Source organism: Cavia porcellus, unplaced genomic scaffold (assembly GCF_034190915.1).
Source record: "Cavia porcellus strain 051 isolate PalLab524CR breed Dunkin Hartley unplaced genomic scaffold, mCavPor4.1 scaffold_25, whole genome shotgun sequence".
Taxonomy (NCBI): domain Eukaryota; kingdom Metazoa; phylum Chordata; class Mammalia; order Rodentia; family Caviidae; genus Cavia; species Cavia porcellus.
In genome coordinates this window covers 15372477-15391548 of record NW_026947508.1, presented here as the reverse complement: position 1 = coordinate 15391548, position 19072 = coordinate 15372477, and positions in this window count along the sequence as shown.

Genomic DNA, 19072 nt, shown 5'->3' with positions numbered 1-19072 from the left:
GCGTAAAATTGTCATTGCTAAGAGCAATGTCTCATTCTTTTTAATAGCATCCTGTTCTTGTTTCTGAAAGACAATATTAGCACTTATGTTTCATTATGTTTATATTAACTAGAGTTGCTTTTAGTACTTTTTAATTGTGCTGACACACACAAAACATGAAGTTACCTTTTCTGTTTTTTTGAGAGAAGGACTTGAACTCATTGTGTAGCCCGGAGGAACATGCAGTGATCCTCCTGTGTCAGCCTCCCAAGTGCTGGGATGATAAGAATGAGCCATCATGCCAGTAAATTGACCACTTTAGCTGTTTTTTGTTTTGTTTTATGTTTTTTTTTTCTTTGTCTTTTTGAAACAGGGTCTCACTGTGCAGTTCAGGCTGGCCTCGAGCTCACTTTGTAGCCCAGGGTGATCTCAAACTCTCCACGATCCTCCTGCCTCAGCCTCTTGAGTGCTGGGATTACAGGCGTAAGCCACCACACCCGGCTGACTTTAGCTGATTTAAGTATATCGTCTTGTTAAATGAGTTAAATGGAATCATATAGTATTTGTCTTTTTGTAGCTGATTTACTTAAGGTAAGATTCATCCGTGTTGCAGCATGTGTCAGATCCATGATGTAACCTGTATCATAATTTTCTTCCTGAGTAATATTTCCTTGCCTGTGAGTATTGTATTTTATTTTTTTTTTATTTTTTATTTTTTGTCTTTTTCCTTTTTATCGGTACCAGGGATCGAACTCACAACTATCTGCTTGCCAGGCAGGCGCTATGTCGCTGAGCTAAATCCCCAACATGAGTATTGTATTTTATTTATCCTTCATCTACTGATCCACATGTAGTTTGCTTCTGCCTTTTGCCTGTGTGCCTAGCACTGCTGTGAGCATGTGAACATCCATGTACAAATACTTCTTCAAGATCTTGCTTTCTTTTAGCTATAAACCCAGGATTAATGGATCATATGTTAATTTCACACTGTTTCTCATCAGCTACACCATTCCATATTCCCACTAACAATGCACATGGCTTCCATTTTTCAATATCTTCACACATATGTTATTTTTTTTGATAGCCATCCTGATAAGTGTGTGATGATACCTTTTATTGTGGTTTTAATTTGCATTTCTCTAATAATTAGTAATGTTTGAATCTTTTATATGATTGTTAGCCCTTAAAGAAATGTCTATTGAAATCCTTTGTCTGACTTTGTTTATTTTTGTGGTTCTGAGGTCTGAACCCAGGGTTTTTGCACTGAGTTATATCTCTAGTCTTGTTTTTTATTATGAGACACTGTTTCTCTAAATTGCTAAATTGCTCAGTCTGGGCTTAAACTTGTGATCCCTCTGCCTCAGCCTTCCAGAATGTTGAGATTAGAGGCCTGTGCCACCACACACATTTAATTGTTGAATCATAGTATTCTGAATATTATCAGGAATCTGATTTGCAGTATTTTCTTATCCCCCCAAGTTGTCTTCACTCTCTTGTTTGTGTCCTTTACACAGGAAAGTTTTTTGATTTTGATATGGCTCAGTTTATCTATTTTTTCTTTATCCATATGTCTAGTGTCATGTTCAAGAAGCCACTGTCAAATCCACTGTCATGAAGTTTTACTTCTATGTTTGTTCTGAAAGTTTTACTGTTTGAGGTCCTACTGTTTAGGTCTTTGATACAGTTGGGAGTTTTTTTATTTTGTTTTTGTTTTGTTTTGGGTGCCAGGAATCAAACTCAGGACCTTGCGCTTGCCAGGCAGCCTCTGTACCATTGAGCTATATCCCTGGCCCCTTGAGTTAATTTTATATGTAGTATTAGATAATGGTCCAATTTAACTCTTCTGCATATGATTATTTCAGGCTTCCCAACATCATTTGTTGAAAAAGCTGTCCTTTCCCCACTGAATGTTCTTGACATCCTAGTTGAACATAATTTGAGCATATTGTAAGCATTTATTTCTGTGCTCTTCCGCTGGCCTGAATGGCTGTCTTTATGTTGATACTACGTTGTTTTGGTTCTGTAACTTTGTAATACGTTTTGAAATGAAGGTATGTGTGACCTCCAATTTTGTTCTTCTTTGACTCTTTGGAGGCTCTTGAAATTCCATTCAGATTTTCAGATGGATTTTTCTATTTCTGTGTACAATGCTCCTTTGATTTGGATATAGATTGTGTTAGATGTGTAGGTAACATTGACATCTTGACAATATTAAATTGTACAATTGGTAAGCACAAGATGTCTTTCCATTTATTTGTGTCATCTTTCATTCCTTCCAACAATGTCTTGTGTACAGGTCTTTTGTATCCTTGGCAAACTTTATTCTTCAGTATTTTATTCCTTTTGATCTATATAATGGAACCTTTTCTTAATTTCCATTCATTTCCTACTGTTCATTGTTAATGTAGAGAAACACAACTGATTGTTTTTAAAAAAATTTTTTTTTATTATTTTGAAGGTAGTAAAACACAACAGAACAAGACAGAACACAGCCAATTGAGACAGTGTAGTGAAATTGGTAAAGAACTTCCCAGCAGGTTACAGAGATAACAGTAATAGGTACCACAGTATATCTCGTTATCTTCACAATAGTTGTTCTTTCAATCAGGTATAGCAAAATAAAATGAAATACAGAACATTATAGAACTTATCAAAACAGAATATTGGATAGAGCAGTACCATTAATCAGAATAAAGCAAAACAGCAGTAAAAATATTTGCCTTCAAAAAGATGGTAGAAGGAAATCCCCCTTATTTGCTGTATTGCATATGGTCAACCTCCCAAGAGATGCTCAGATCTCTGGTTCCCATTTGCTAACGGGGGACAGGGGAAGGGGGGTAGAGAAGTGGGATGTTTGACTCTAGGCCGTGCACCAGGAGGCTCAGTATTGCTTACCAGGGAGGCGAGCTGCTTGCTTGGTTTCCCAGTGCCCTATGTTCCAACATGGTGCGGATCTCAGGAGACACTGGTGCTTCTCCGCCTGGAGGGCCGCAGCCACAACTGATTGTTGCACTTTGATTTTTTACCTTTGTGAATTCAGCAGGTCTGAAATTTGCAGGGGGTAGAATCCTTAAAGTTTTCCATTTATAGTTATTTTTAAGGTCTTCAATTTCCTGCATTGATCTGGCTTCTGGTTCCTTTTCCCTGGGTTTTTGTTTTGTCTTTTTATGTTAAATTAAATAAACAAATGTATCAGCTTCCTCGGATGTGTGTAACCAGTGTTGTCCTACCTGAGAGGCAGGGGGGCTGATCAGAAACCTCTGTGTGAGCGAGGATGGAGAGGATGGATGGGGCGTGGGAGGCCTCATCATCTGATGGCTGTGCTCAGCCTTTGTAAGGAAGCCTCTGAGTGTGGCCATCCCTGTGCCTTTCCTTCTTGGCTGGTCACTGTTCCCAGGGAGCACTGCTGGAGTCTCCTCCAAGTGAGGGAGGGATTTGAGCTCCTCCTTGAGCTGGTCCAGGAGGTCTTGCTTCTTCTCTAATTCTGAGTCTCCACACTCAGGAGAGGAGAGGGTATCTGCAGCTTTGATGCAGGGTTTCACTCTACCCTCTTCCTGTCATCGCCCTGAGATGTTTGGTGTTTGGAATTCCTGGGTTCTCAGGGCTCCTCAGCAGCAGAGCAGTTGACTTTCATGGGATCTTAATCATCTTGGCTGCACTGAGCTTTTTGCCCTGTGTCCTTCTTTGTCCCAAATATTGCGAGCTCCTTTCAGCCTCGGCCGTCTTTTTGTCCTCATCAGTGTCTACCACTTGTTCCTTTGCTGTTGCTTTAGTGAGGCTTGAGGGAGGAACGGAAAGTGCTTCTCAATTTGCCGTGTCTAATAAGAAAGCGCTCCTTAGTGGATTCGTGATGGTTCCTTACTGTGCTCAAGATTCATGTATCTGCCGAGCACAGTAGTGCATGCCTCTGGTCCCAGCTACTCTGGAGGCTGAGGCAGAACGATCGCTTGAGTCCAGGGGTTAGAGGCCAGACGTGGCAACACAGTGGGACCCCACCTCAAAAACAAAAAGAAGAAAAGAAAAAGATTCATGTATCATACTTACTTGGTCTCATTATCATGTGTTCCTGGGAGTGTAAAAGTACCTCTGTGCAACTGGGCATGGTGGCTCAGGCCTGTAATCCCAGCACTTGGGAGGCTGAGGCAGGAGGATCATTTTTAGTTCAAGACCAGCCTGAACTACAAAGCGAGTTCAAGGCCAGCCTGAACTGCATAATGAGACCCTGTCTCAAAAAGACAAAGAAAAGGTACTTCTATATATGTTAATTGACTGATTAATTCATATTTACTTATACGTTCATTCGGTGATTGTTTTTCCACAAAATGAGAAAGTTAAACTAACTGCCAAATCACTTCTGGTGTAGAATTCTGCCATATTATAAGTTATTTAATTAAGTGAATGTTGAGTTCAAACTAGACCCTGGGAGAGGACACATAGATATGTAAAACATTCCCTCTGTGGGCACCCCAAGGTGCCCCCCACCCTAAAAATCCTTGCCTGTCGGGGTCGCTCCCGGCCGGCAGGAAAGACACACGACAAAGTCTGGCGGTGTGCAACCTTGTCTTTATTTGTCTCCGCGTGGGCCCCGCGAGGCCTCCGCTCTGTCACCAGCCCTTTCTCGCCGGTGGACTTTCTCTATCTCTCTCTGTGCTTCTCTTGTGCTTCTCTCTTGTGGCGGGAGAGGCATTTACTTTTATAGGGTAACAGTGGCCAATCAGTTCAAAGCGCGCGATGCGGGCTGATTGGCTAACATCAGTTGTTGCTAGGCAGACTATCTTACAGAGCGGGTTGTTTAAGTCGCCAGGGCAATCAGGGGGCAGGAAGCAGGCGCCAACTTGGCTCACTCGATGGGAGGGGCAATCTAGCTCAGGCTCCGCTCCCACCCACAGGCCCTATGTCCGCCAAGTAAGGCGACCGGTGTCGGCCGCGGCTCCCAACACTTGCCTTCTTAGTAGTCATTTTATGTGATGTCCCTTCCCACATGGAATACGGCTGACTAGTAACGGAGAAGATATTGTGGAAATGACATTGTGTGATTCTGAAGCTAGGGCTTGGAAGACATTTCGGGTTTTGCCTTGTTTTCTCTTAGATTGCTCACCGCTATTGTATCATGAGGACACTCAAGCCAGCCCAGTGGAGAAGTCCACATGGTGAGGAACTGAGACCCTTACTAACAGCCAGTGCCTATTGCCATCACAGTGAGCAAGCCTTCCTGTCCTTAGGTGACAGTGGCTCAGTTTATGCATAGTCTGCCACCTGAAGAGAGACTCAGCCAGACCCTTGCACCCACATACCTGACCCACGAAACAGAAATCAGAAATGTTTGTTGTTGCCTATGTTGGTTACTTTTCAATCCTTGCTGAGACAAAATACCTGATGCACAAAATGAAGGAAGGAAAGGTTTATTTGGCTCACAGTTTGTGGAGGTTTCAGGCCATAATCTGCTGGTTCCAAGACAGGATGATGTGGCAGAATGGCCACTGTTCATGGTGGAGAAATACAGCAAAAGTATCAAGAGCAAAAATGGGGAAGAGCAAACCTCTTCTCCCCCCCCCTTGTATTATATAGAGGCTACCCATCCCACGGCTATGCAGCACTCTGCCAATTCCAGCATTAGACAACCAGTCACAGACAGATTCAGTCACCTCTGAAAAGCCTTCCCTACGTGACCACATGAGGCTTTGGGGGGATATCCAGACACAAACCATTGCCTTAAATTGCTAAATCTTGAGCATAACCTGTCTCAGCAAGAGATAACTGATCAGTCATCTTTTGTACTGGCCCCCAAAGCTCTATGTGTTCCTCACCTCCCCTGTTTCCCTGTGAGCCCATTTGAACATCCTAGCCGCACTATGCAAGCTCCCCTTCAGGCTCTCGAACCCCTGAGCACCTCCTTGTCTCAAGTCCTTGCCTCGTGCTGTTCTGTTTTGTCCCTTCCTCTTGTCTTCCCACCTGCTCTCTTCCAGTCTATGTACCTTTCATGGTGCTGCCTTGGGGAATAGTGCTGACTCCTCCTGACTTTCCACAGCCCTGTTCCACAGAGTTCTCTTCAGAGTGTCTATCAGCATTGGAATCAACTAATTATTTGGGTAATCATTTATTTGATGCCTGGCTCCCCTGCCCCTCCTGAAACGCTCAGCACTTTGGGGGCCGGGGACTCTTTTGTCACACACACTGCTCATTTTAGTGTCCTGCACAGTGACTGCACATAGTAGGTTCTCAAAGGATGCACACTGAGTGACTGAGATGTGTTCCTGCCATGTGACTCAGCCTTCATCATCTCCACTCCAAGCAAAATAGCTTAGAGCGGATCCCTCACTGATGGCAGGGCTGTCCATTATTCTTACAGGACAGCACAGATACATTTTTTTCCCCTTGGTCTGAAGTTTCACTTCCGGCAATGACTCATTTTGTGACCTTGAGCTGCTTGCCTTTCTGAAAAAGGTAGATAGCAATTGTTTCTTTTGAAAGCTGGGAACTGTTTCATTTAGAGAGATTTTGGCAGGGTTTTCAGTGCTCTAAAAGTACAATTTTCTTAGTATCTGGTGGTTGTAAGTAATTATGTAAGTAAAATAGAAGTGAACCAGAATTCACCATGGAAATGTATTGTAGTTTTGTGTGTGTGTGTGTGTGTGTGTGTGTGTGTGTGTGTGTGTGCATGCATGCTGTTTGGGATTGAATTGATAACATTGTGAGTGCATGTGTTTTGGAGTCTGTTTGCTCTGCAATGCTCCAGAACATCCTCAATTCTGTAGAAGACCTCTTTGGTGATAGGATTGTTTGTTTGGAACTGTATCTTTTTCTAATAAAAACAAACTAATATTTACTTGAAGCTTACAGTGTGCCAGATTGTGCAAAACTCTTTTTCCTTTATCGTAGCCAGGTCTCACAATTACTTTTCCAGATTGGAACCATTACTAGTCCATATTGCAGATGAGCAAAGCACTGCTCAGAGAGATTAAATAACTTGCTTATTGTCCCATAGCTCATAAGAGGCAGAGCAACATCTAAACACTGCCTGTGGCATCTTCTTAGCCTTTGGCAAAATTGTGTGTGGATATTTATAAGGTAAATGAGAAAAGTGGGGCTGGGGACTTAGCTCAGTGGCATAAGTGCCTGCTTGCAAGCAGGCAGTCGTGAGTTCGATCCCCGGTACCGGTAAAAAGGAAAAAAAAAAAAAGTATAAAAAAATGAGAAAAGTGACAAAAATTACTAATCAGAGTATCATGTCTATAATCAGATGCCCAGGGTTGAGTGGTGTGAGTGTAGGAGGTCAGTAAAGTTGGTGCAGGGAAATGTTACCTGCATGTGGTCGAGAGATAAGCTGGTGGTACATCCATCAAATTACAGTCCAGGTCCAAGCAAAATCATGATTGTAGAACAAACAAAAAAACAGTGTAAACAAAGACAGCCGGATCTCAGAAATGCAGACGAGAGGAGACACCTGCAGCCCACCAGACTCTAAGCAAAAGTAGATGAGATCCAAGATAGGCCGGGGGAAGGACTCGGAATTGTCTCCCTCTCGTACTGAAACTGATGGCGTGAATCCCTCCGCTTGATCCCGTCATCCATCCCGTCTGGCCGCTGTTCACTCACTCAGTCATTCAGCAGACGGCTTCGGATACCAGCTGTGTGCCAGGCCTTTTGTTCCAGGAGTGAAGATGAGATGAGAGCGAGGCAAGCGCTGTCCTTTTCTGGAGGAGCTCGTAGACTTGTGTGGGAGAAGGATACATGTTAGGGGATCTGTTGTGCAGACAGTGATTTAATTACTTGGTGAGAAGAACAGAGTGCTGTAAAGGGGCTCCTAATTTAATAAGGCATCACTTGAGGAAGTCATTTCATTTGAAATTTAGAGGTGTTGCTAGGGGAAGGAGCATTAAAATAATAAAAGGAACCAGTGTGTTAATTATCTATCTGTAACAAATGATGCTGAAGCTTGGTAGCTTGAAACCATAATCAGGTAATCGTTTCTTTTGGTTTCTGGGCCTCAGGAACTAGGAGCAGTCCAGCAGGGCGGTTGTGGCTTGGATCTCTTGTGAGGTTGCATTTAAGGTGTGAGCTGTGACTGTGGTCATCTGAAGTCCAGCCCAGGGCTGAGGATCCACCCTGATAGCTCAGCCATATGCTCGGGGAGTTGGAGCTGGTTGCTTTTTGAGGTTTCTGATTCTTGTTATGGGATCGCTTGAATGTCCTCATATCATAGAGACTGTTTTTCCCCAAGAATGGGCCAAGAGGAAGCTGCAAAGCCTTTTAGGATTAATATCAAAAGTCGACTATGTCTGCCTGTTCCAGGTCACCCAGGGCCAGCCCTAATCTGATGTGGGCAGGGTCTACACCAAGGCAAGAGCAAGGGTTACGCAACTGGGCGGCCTTGGGAGCTGGCTCGGAAGATAAATCAGTAGTGGTGAGATGATAGCACTCCCATTCTCCCCGCAGCCCTCTCCTGGAGGGCTGGCTCCTGTCCCACATCCTTACACCACTGGCTCCGCAGGGGACAAATGTCATTGTTCCCCATTCTTGGCACTAAATCCCTTTCTCCTTCTCCAAACTCCCGTGTCACTGGACCGTGCTGCCCACTGCTTCTGCCAGCTGCAGTCCCCACCAGCCCGACAGTCTTCCTCCTCTTCCCTAAATAGTTCAGCTCCTGGCTCACCCTCTTTGGCAGTACCATTCCTAATCAATTCTTGACCGTTTTATTACCCAGGAGAGTGATCCCACAACAGTCCAGCATTTAGATATTGAAGCCCAGGAATAGGCTTACTCCCTTCTAGCATTAGCAAGTCTGTTTTTTTTTTAATTGTTTTGTTTTGCTTTGCTTTGCTCCCCAAATAATTAACCCAAAAAAGTCACCCAGGCTTGAAAAGAATAAAGGAAAACCTAAACAAACAATACCAGTCGTATGAACTGCTAATCAGTAATCTTTAGGTTTACAGGAATAGGAATGCATGGAACATTGGTGGCCTGTGGACAGCATTGAAACCACATCAAGAGCCGAATGAATGGGGCCCACCAGCTGTGTGTCCATTCCCAGGAAGACCCATGTAAGTCTTGGCACCTGTAACTTCTGCCAAGGTGGATTTTAGGCAAAAGCCCTCCATCTTTCACCTGCTGGCTTTTTGTCAATAAAGCTCTTTCTCTCCTCTCACACTGACCGTGGAGTTGCTGGCTACGCTGGGCGGCAGCAGAACCAGACCTTTCATGGCTATGGTTCGTCTCCTCCCATCCACACTCATTCCCATTACCGTCCCACTGACTTTGCCATTGGTAATAGCAATGTAGAACATCCCCTAGTCGGAGAATTTAGCTTCTGTTACCCCAGTTCTTGGGCTCCCTTCGCCCTACCGTGGTCTTTAATTCATTGGCCTTTCTGTCTTTCATCTCCTCATCCCCTCCTCATTTCCTTATTTCCTCTCCTTACTCAGCTTAAATATCCTTGCTTCCTCATCTGTCCTGTTGTGCTGTATCATAGCACTGAAAACTCAGTAGTTTAAAACGCCCAGGATGCAAGTGCAAAACAGGTCCCAGTGTGCTAGCATAAGGGCCATCACTCTGCTTCCCACAAACCTCTCGGATGCATTGTGCCTCTTGTTCATTTTATTAGCCTGAGAAAATCCCACATCTCTGTGAACTCTTTTGTTTCCTACTCCACGCCTGGAACAGCTGCGCATGGCGGAGAGAATCAAAAACACAGCTCGCTTAGTGCCTGACAGCTGATCTCGAGTGAGCCACAGGGACAGCCACTGCTGCCTGAGTGCATTCACGCTCCTTCCCGGATGCTGACGGCGCACCTCCTCCTCCCTCTCCAAACCTCCGCACTTCCTTCCCTGCCCTCATTCTCGGCTGCCACTCTCGCTTCCCACTTCCCAGAGAAAAGCAGCACAATTCGGAAGAGAGCTCCCCAGGCTGGCAGCACCCACATGCCCTCGCGTCTGCCAGGCGCCTGCCTGGCACAGCTCTACCCTGGCACCTGGAGCCCTTCCCTGCTCACTGCCTCCAGGGAGCCTTGGTGCCATCTTCTGAATTATCAATTTCCCCCTCTCCTGTCTTCTGGATCGTTTTCCCATCTGCATACAAACATGCTATAATTACTTCCATCATACAAAACAGAACAAAATAAACCATCTCTTTCTGACATCTCTTTTGCAGCCAGTGTTCTGTTTCTCTGCTTTTCTCTGTAGCAACGCTTGAAAAAATGCTTTCCGTTCGTTGGGTCCGGTTCCTTCTCTTTCACTGTCTTGGATCTGCTCATCTTCTGTTTTGATTTCCACTTCAATGCTTCTCAAGGTCACCGGCAACCACCATGCTGCTAAATCCATGGGTGGATTCTAAGTCCCCACTCATCCTCCTGTACTCAGTGGCTTCAGCTGACCCACCCCCCAGCACACTTTCTTGACCTCCCTTTTTGTTTCCTTGGCTTCTGGGGGCTGCTTGAATCTCAGTAGCTGGTTTCCTGTCTCTTTGATCTCAGACAAATCTCTTTTGCCGGGTGAGGTGCTACGTTCACTCTCTTAGTGGGCACATCCAGGCTCTTAGCTTGAATCATCATCTTGTAAGCTCATGAGTTCCAAGGTATATGTTGTGCCAACCTTTCCTTCAACTCTAGGCCCTTTCTTGCTTTGCCCATGGGGGTCAAATGACCTCAGCATTAAAACACAGTCAGGGCAGTGTTAGGCTCCCTGTCATGCAGGCCAAGAACTTACGCATCAACCGACCTTGACTGCTTTTCAAAATCATTCATGCTGCCTCATATCAGCTCTACCTCTGAGTATTTCCAGGTCCTGACCCTACCTTGGGCCAGGCCACTGTCGCTTCTCACCTGGATTCATGGAATAACTTTTTCTGTGCTTTTTCTGTCTGTCCCCAGCCCACTCGAGGTCTGTTCTCAACACAAGACACTTTGAGAAGCTAACTCCAGTCATGTCCCATTGCCACCCCAACCCCTAGTGGGCTCCTACAGCCCACTAGCACCTGCCTGAGCTGCTGCTGTGGCCCCTCTGACCTCACCTCTTCTCATCGCACCTATCTCCGTGGGACCACTGTACACGGGCTTCCCGAGATTAACTCTCAGAGCCCAAGGGCCCCCTCCCCCTTCCTCAGGGTCTGCCCTCACTAGAAAGGTTCTTCAGACGCTGCCTCACCCCCTTTGTCATGTCTTTGCCCAGATGCCACAGCTTTGCTGTCCAGCCCCTTTATTTAAACCGGCCACCTCCCCAACCCCGGCCCACGTCTGCTCCCATGTCCGCCAACTTCCTTGTCTGTGAGAGTTTCCTGCTGCCCTGCAACAAATACCAATGATGTCTTAAAACAACACAACACATTGTTTTACAGCTCTGGAGACCAGAAGTCTAGCGGGGCATGGTGGTACATGCCTGTAATCCCTGAAATGCCTAGAAGCTGAGGCAGGAGGATTGCCTTGAGTGGGAAGTCAGCCTGAGTTGCATAGTGAGTCCAAGGCTAGCCTGAACTGAATTACACAGCAGACCTTGTCTCAAAAGTGAACAAACTAACAAAACAAAACAAAATGTCTAAAGGGAACATGGCTCGGTGGTAGAGCACTTGCCTAGCAGGCTGGAGGTTCTGGGTTTGATCCCCAGCTTACTCCCCCTTTCCAAGTCTATAATAGAGATGAAGTCTGGATGACGTAGGGAAGAATTCATGGGTCCCTATCTTTTCCAGCTTCCAGAAGCAGCCCGAATTCCTAGACCTCTCTAACTGTCCCAAGTTGCTTTCCTGCCCTCTGCTTGGAGGTTGAATAAACCCACAGTTACAGCGCAGGGGTGGCAATGCTGGATTTCCTGTTCCCCAAACCAAGCACTTCCATCTTCAAAGCCAGCAACGATGCGTCCTCTCTCTCTCTCTCTCTCTGATTTCATGCTGCTTTTTTATTTTTCTACTTGGGATTGAATTTAGGGCCTTTGCAGTAGGCTACAGGAACTCACAAAGTGGCCTATTTACCCAGACTGGGTTCCAATTTATGGTCCTTCTGCTTTAGCTTCCCAGAGAGCTAGGATTACAAGCGTGGACCGCCATGATCAACTATGCTTCCTTGTTGAAAGATCCTTGTAGTTACCTCAAACCTCCCTGGAGAATCCAGGGAAATGTCTTCATTTCCTTTTTTTTTTTCTTTTTTCCAGTACCAGGGATTGAACTCATGACCTCGCACTTGCCAGGCAGATGCTTATGCCACTGAGATAAATCCCCGGCCCCATATCTTCATTTCTAATTCCTTATGTTAAGCACAGGCAAATCCCTTTGCCATATAAGGTGCCATATTCACATAACTTACAAGAATTACGATGTGGGTATTTTTGCAGGGTTAGGGAGGCTCTCATTCATGGCCTATTGTTGAATTCATATATATATATATATATATATATATATATATATATATATATACATACACACACACACACACACACACACACACACACACACACACATATGTATGTAATCTTTCTGAGCTGTGTATTCCAAGGTGGTCTTGAACTATGTGGAAGTCCCAGGCTGTTCTCAAACTCAACTGTGATCCTCTTGCCTCAGCCTCCTGAGTGTTGGAATTGCAGGTATGTGCTACGACACTGGAGCAATAAAACGTATTTTACTAGCATTCGTTTATTTATTTATTTGGTACCAGAAATCAAACTCAGTACCTCACACTTGCCAGGCAGGTGTTGTGCCACTGAGCTATATCCCTGGCTTTTACTTTATTTGTTTACTATTTGTGTTCATGAGGACAAGCTGTAGAGTCCAAAGAGGATTTTTGTTTGTGTCCCTCTTGCCTGGGACTGTGTATTCATATTCAATAAATCTTTGCCTGGGAGGTATATATGGATTTTTAGCTCTTGATATACCAGCCACCAGCAACAGCAGCTAATCTTGGAAAGCACCTGCCACATGTGTGCCGGGCAGTGTAGACAGTTCCTGGGGTGGCTTCAAAGAAACCATCCCTCAGCTTAGGCAGGCTTACTGGGGTCACACTCCTGCATCCACCTGCCATTTCTTCATGGGCTATTTCAGTACAGTTTCAATATTTTGGTGCAATCACAGAGGTTTTAATTCCTCCAGGAGATTTCTAGAAAGAATCTAATCTTCCTCAGATTTGAACCAGAGATTCATGGGGGGGGGGTTGTTACCATAGCAACTGAACTTCTGAAAAAATGGGTATCTAGTAACATTCAGATCCCAGTGCTCATGGCAACCGCCATTCTGCATATTTTTGGGAGAAAATGTGTCTTGCCTTCTTCCTGCCTGTGAGTTGGGGAGAGGGGGAGGTGACGTTAGCAGCCTGGATTTCCTCCTAGAATCGATAGAGGCATGGAGGTTTTGATAATACTGGGGTTAGAGGCTGACCCCTCCCCCAGCAAGAAAGCAGCTCTCTTCTAGAGGGTCATGAAGCCAATGCCTTCTCCGTCTCAGGTCTGTCTTCTACCCTCTCCCCTATGACACTGCTCAAATTTCTGGAGTCCTGCTTGGCTCCTACAAGGGATACACGTGGGATCACAAACACACACAGCTGTGTGCTGAGAGTCAGGCGGTATGGGCATCGCCATCCATCCACCCTCCCATTTCCTTGCCCACGGACTCGGGTGCATTCCCTGTGTAAACACACACGCAGCACCTGCTATGTGCCTAACACTAAGCTAGGACCTGAGAAGCAAACAGGACACGACTCAGGATGTGAGCCTTGGTCTTTCCGAGGAGATAAACAAACACACAGATTGCACCGAAGCTTGAAAGAGAGGGCGTACAGGCACAGGAAGGAAGGGAGTGATTAACTCCAGCAAGATGTGGATGGGGGGGAGACCCAAGAATCCAGCCTTGTTTTAGGTTCTTTTGCAGAAAAAATTGGCCAAACTTCTTCATTCTGGGAGGGCTTAAGCAAAAGACTCTAGAAAGATTCTTAAAAGCATCTTTGATTACTCCTTGGCGGCATCTGAAGATGCATATTCTCCCCATTGTGATAGTTCTGAAATCAGGATGGGTCTCAGGGTCAGCTCATGTACTTGGTATTTTTTTTTTTGCTGTCTGCAGATAATGTTGTTTTGTTTTGTTTTGAGACAGGGTCTCGCTATTTAATTCAGGTTAACGTTGGACTCAGTGTAGTCCAGGCTGGCCTCAAACTCACGGTGATCCACCTGCCTCAGCCTCTGGAGTGCTGGGATTACAGGGTGTGCCATCTGCCAGTCAATGGTGTTTCTTATGATTAGAGATACCTTAGAATCAGGGTTATTTGTAAACATGGGAATAAAAATGGAGAAAACCATGTATGGTTATTCCCATGTTTACGAATAACCCTGAGACCTCGGAGACTCTTCTTGGCCTTAGACTTCTGTTCCCATTTTCTCCCTGCGGAAGTGTAATCTTTCTCGTTAAAGCCAGTGTAGGGGTCCAGTTGGAAGGATTTTGAGGGGCTTCTCTGGATCTGGTGGCAGTTCAGTTTGTGTTTGAGAATGATTTTTGGAGCCCAACGGCCTGGCTAAGGATCAGGAACCACCACTTTCTAGCCAAGTGTCCCTCTCTGAGCCTCGCATTTTTATCTGTAAGATCGTATTTCCTGCCTTCAGAGCTGATTATCCTTCAGCTCATCCACTGAACAAATGAGAATCTCCTGTGTGCCAGGAACTACAAAAGAGCCAAGGAGGTGACAAGTGGACAAATTGCACAAAATCCCTGCCCTAGTGTGCTTACATTTGTTGGAGAACACCAATGATAAATGTGCCATTTTTAGATATATCACTTTAGATGTGAAAGCCACAGGATGGGTCTCGGAAGTCTCCAGATAGGAATGGGGACCTCTACTTAGTCCTCTGAGTAGGTTCTCAATTCATGTCATGGAAAAATTACTTCAGAAAAAGGACTCCAACTTGGGATCTCGTGCATAGGTTCAGTCACAAAAGCATGAGGCCTACTTTTATGGATCAGCTGAGGTGGGGCAGGGTCTGGTCAGTCATAACCTCTATTCTGGTTCTCTGGAGAAATATCCTCCTGGGTTGAGGAGCCATTTGGTTCCCAGGAGACGGCTCTGCTTGCCCCAGAGCAGGGCTGACTTGGCTCTCATCGTGGGATGATTGCTTGCATTTTGGCGGAGCTGATCTCATTGCAGGGTGATGTGTAAAGCTTATTCTCCCAGACCCTAAAGAGAGTATGGATTTGAAGATTTCTAGGCACCACTCTAGGAGATTTGGAACTGAACATTGCAAAAAGCTGACAACTAGGTGTCACTGCAAACTCTGAACTTACTTGTTATTGTTGTCTTGGTGTCCTCAGAGTTGAAGGAAGGTAAGATAGCCTGGGTAAATTTAGGGATAACACACTTTTCAATACAGACACTCTTTTTGGTGTATGTGGTACTGGGGATTGAACTCACGACCTCACACTTGCCAGACAGTCTCTTATGCTGCTGAGCTAAATCCCTGGCCCCACATACTTCTTAAGTGATTAAAATGCCTATGTGCATAGCTTAGTAGGGATCTGACCCAACAGTTTTAATAAGGAAGACAAAAAATAGACTTTCCTTGCCTCTTTTCTACTGTATTTAGTTTTTCTATGCTACCTCAGTAATTAGTACTTTGTAGAAAAATATACCAGGGAAGCAGGTAGGGACAGCTACAGGTGTTAGGAGTTAGCAGATGCAATTAGGTTTGAAAGCACAACTGTGGTAGTTCAGAAAAGACAGTTATTCATTTTTGCTATAGTAAATGTGAGGAGTCAAGGGTGGTTTCATGACCACTAGGGACACAGCTTTCTCTTATCCTGTTGCTCCGCCATTTTTATACCTGGCAATTACTTCATAGACAAAGATGGCTGCTGGAACTCCAGTTATCTTGACTATATTCTAGTCACCAGGAAGAATATTCCCGAGTTTGAGGTGACACTTGATGTGACACTTCCCTCTCCTTCCTTTTTGATGGGAATTTTATCACATAGTTAAATCTCTGCAAGGAGAAAGAATGAAGTTTTCATGTACCTAGCCAAGAGTCAGAGATTTTATTACCAGGAAAGTATGGCGAGAGCAGATATTGGGGTAGAATTACTTGTCTCTGTCACAGCTTGATTAAGTGCAGCAAATGACTTGTCAGAGAATAAGAGCTTAATATGTACTAGCTATATTTTGGCCTAAAGTTTTGTCATAGTATATGTCTTGGTCATTAGAAATGTGACTTTGAGAGCTATGTCCTGCCCCTGCTCCCTCCCTCTCTGGCCAAAACTAGGGCTACTGTTGTGATTTTCGAGACATTGCAATAAAGTGATATGAATATGATTATAAATTATATTGGAGTTAAAGTCACAGGTACTGCTAATAATATTGATTTGTTAGCCACATTTATAAATGAGGGAGGATAAGTTTTAGGTAGCAGTTAGTGAAAATAAAATCATATTTTTTTCCTTCCAAGTTCATAGACTCCATGGGCCCCAAGAAAAGAACTATTTCCTTATTTTAAATCTCTTTCTCTCTTTTTGTAAGTGATTGTGTTGTAAATGATATATTACTTTCTTCTGGCTGGCCTTGAGCTCACTTGGTAACCCAGGATGGTCTCAAACTCCCAACATCAAAAGCAATGTTGTCTGGACTATTGTTAAAAGACATTCAGTGAATCATTTATGATGTCTGGCAGATAGAAGCAAAGCCACAGTTGTATAAATGTCTATTCTAGTGATGACCAATCTATGCAACCTCCATAGTGAAAGGAATCCAGTATAACCAGCCTGCCACCAGATGGCAGGCTGGTCCTTTCATGTTGGGTACCATATTGGAGGCTCACAGCCATTGCTTTTGACAGCTGGGCACTCAGCTGTGACAGAAAGGCTAAGGCAGAGATTGCTGATAGAGACTCAGTGTCCCCTGTCCTCTCCACAGTAGCAGAAGCCTCATTTTATTCAGGCCATTGATGTATCCTGCCAAAAGAAAATATTTCCTGGCTTCTTTGTTACCAGGTGAGACCACACAGCTAAATTCTGGTCAATGGAACATAAGTGGAGTTTCACCCTTGTCACCCCGCCACCACTTTCCCCTCTTCCTTCTTGGAATGAGTCTGTAAAGGCTAAACCACCAATAGCTAGGTTGGAGCCTAAAGATGGAAATGACAAGCTAAGAAAGTAGAAACTGGGTCTCTGACAACTAACAAGTCACCATACCAGTTCTACTTGAAAAGGTAGATAAAATTGTATCTGACTGAAGCCACTGTTACTTGGAGTTTTCTATAATTTAAGTCAACCCCAATTATAACTGATACATAGAGTACAGAAAAGGACAGGGAGAAGTCAGAAATATAGCAATAATCACAATAAGTGTAAATGGATTGATTATCTGATCAAAAGACAGAGACTTCCAGTTTGGAAGTTAGCAGGGGAGATGAATCTTAAATGAACAAGGCACCTAAATACATCTTTTTATTTATTTATCTATTATTTAAAAAAAGATTAAGATAAAAGAGGACATAACAAAACAGGTTAGAATGGAACAGTTTAAGCAACATAGTGTTTCACCACAAGACAATCTAACGTAACAGTAGCTACCATAGTGTCTCTTTCCTTGAAATATTTGAGTATGCCTTCATATACTATAGTATCAAATATAAAAAGACAATGTAAAACCATTCAAAAGAATGCAAGTATTACAGGGTATTCAGAATCAACTAACAGAAAACAAACAATGGTTTCTATATTATCTCCTTGTCTATAAATAATTTTGTTTATCCTATCACATGTAATAAAATCCAATAAGATACAATATGATAAAACCAATGGAGACAGAAGAACAAAAGCTTGGTGGGACTTCAAAACAAGATGATATTAAATCAACGCTAGCTATGATAATGTCTTGTTTTCTTCAAAATAGCTGTTCATACCAACAGAGACAATAAAATCAACCAACCCAGAATAAAACCATTCCAATTAATGAATGAAAACATTATAAAGCTTCAAGCAATATAATGGGGAATCATGATTACCACATACTTTTATGTATTCTTACCATTTCTTACACTAGGGAAACTATTTGGTAACATCTTTTTTTTTTTTAAAGACAAGGTCTCATTATGCAGTTCAAACTGGCCTTGAGCTCATTTTGTAGCTCACACTGGTCTTGAACTCACAAAGATCCTCCAGAGTCAGCCTCTCAAGTGCTGGATTTACAGGTGTGTGTGACTACACCTAGCTTTTTTTTTTTTATCTTTTTGAGACAGGGTTTCACTATGCAGTTCAGAGTGGCCTTGAACTCCCTTGTTAGCCCAGGCTAGCCTCAAAATCACAGTGATCCTCCTGTCTCAGCCTCCTGAATGCTGGGATTATAGGTGTGTGCCATCACACCCAGCTGTAATTACAGGTTATAGTAGGATGATCCCCCAAAATCTCTTCTCATCAGAGATTTATATATGTGAGATGCTTATCTGACAGGCACATAGTAGATGTTCAATAAATGTTCTTACTGTTGTTATTCTCTAACTGAAGCCCTTGGTGACATTTTGGCCTCTACATGAATGTCCTTATATGACTCATTTGCCATTTAGCCACAGTTTCATTTTGTTATTCAACTTTTACTTTCTTCTTATAATAATGGTCATTTTTCATGAATTCTATAACTTTTAATCTACCAAATGATGCTGAATGAATTTAAGTAGTTGAAAAATAAGAGTTATTCAAATAACTCTTTGTCTTCTCTTTAAGGAAAAGGAGAATTCCTTACTGGTCCACTGCCTTTTTTACACATCAGTTGACAGTGGTCCTGTGTGGACCACTTTCTAGTTGTGACCCTCTTTCTGTCTGAGTACACTTAAGGTTCAGGATGTTGAGCTGTTACTGTTTTGCTGAGCACATGACAGGAGACCGAGTTTCTTTCTCCAGTCTTCAGGTAGCTTGAATAGAATCTCAGCTGAAAGACACCCAGAGAAAAATCCACTTCTCAGATGAGAAGCTGAGACTCCAGCATGTGATGACCCTGTCAGAGGGCACATGGCAGGTGCACAGCAGTGCCTGACCTAGGACTTGGGGCACCTGACTCTTAAGTCTGTCCTGGTTCACCCTTTCCCAGCCTGCAGGGTACCAGTGCCTTCTCATTCACCAGGGGACTCTGGTGAGTAGTAGCAGCAATGGT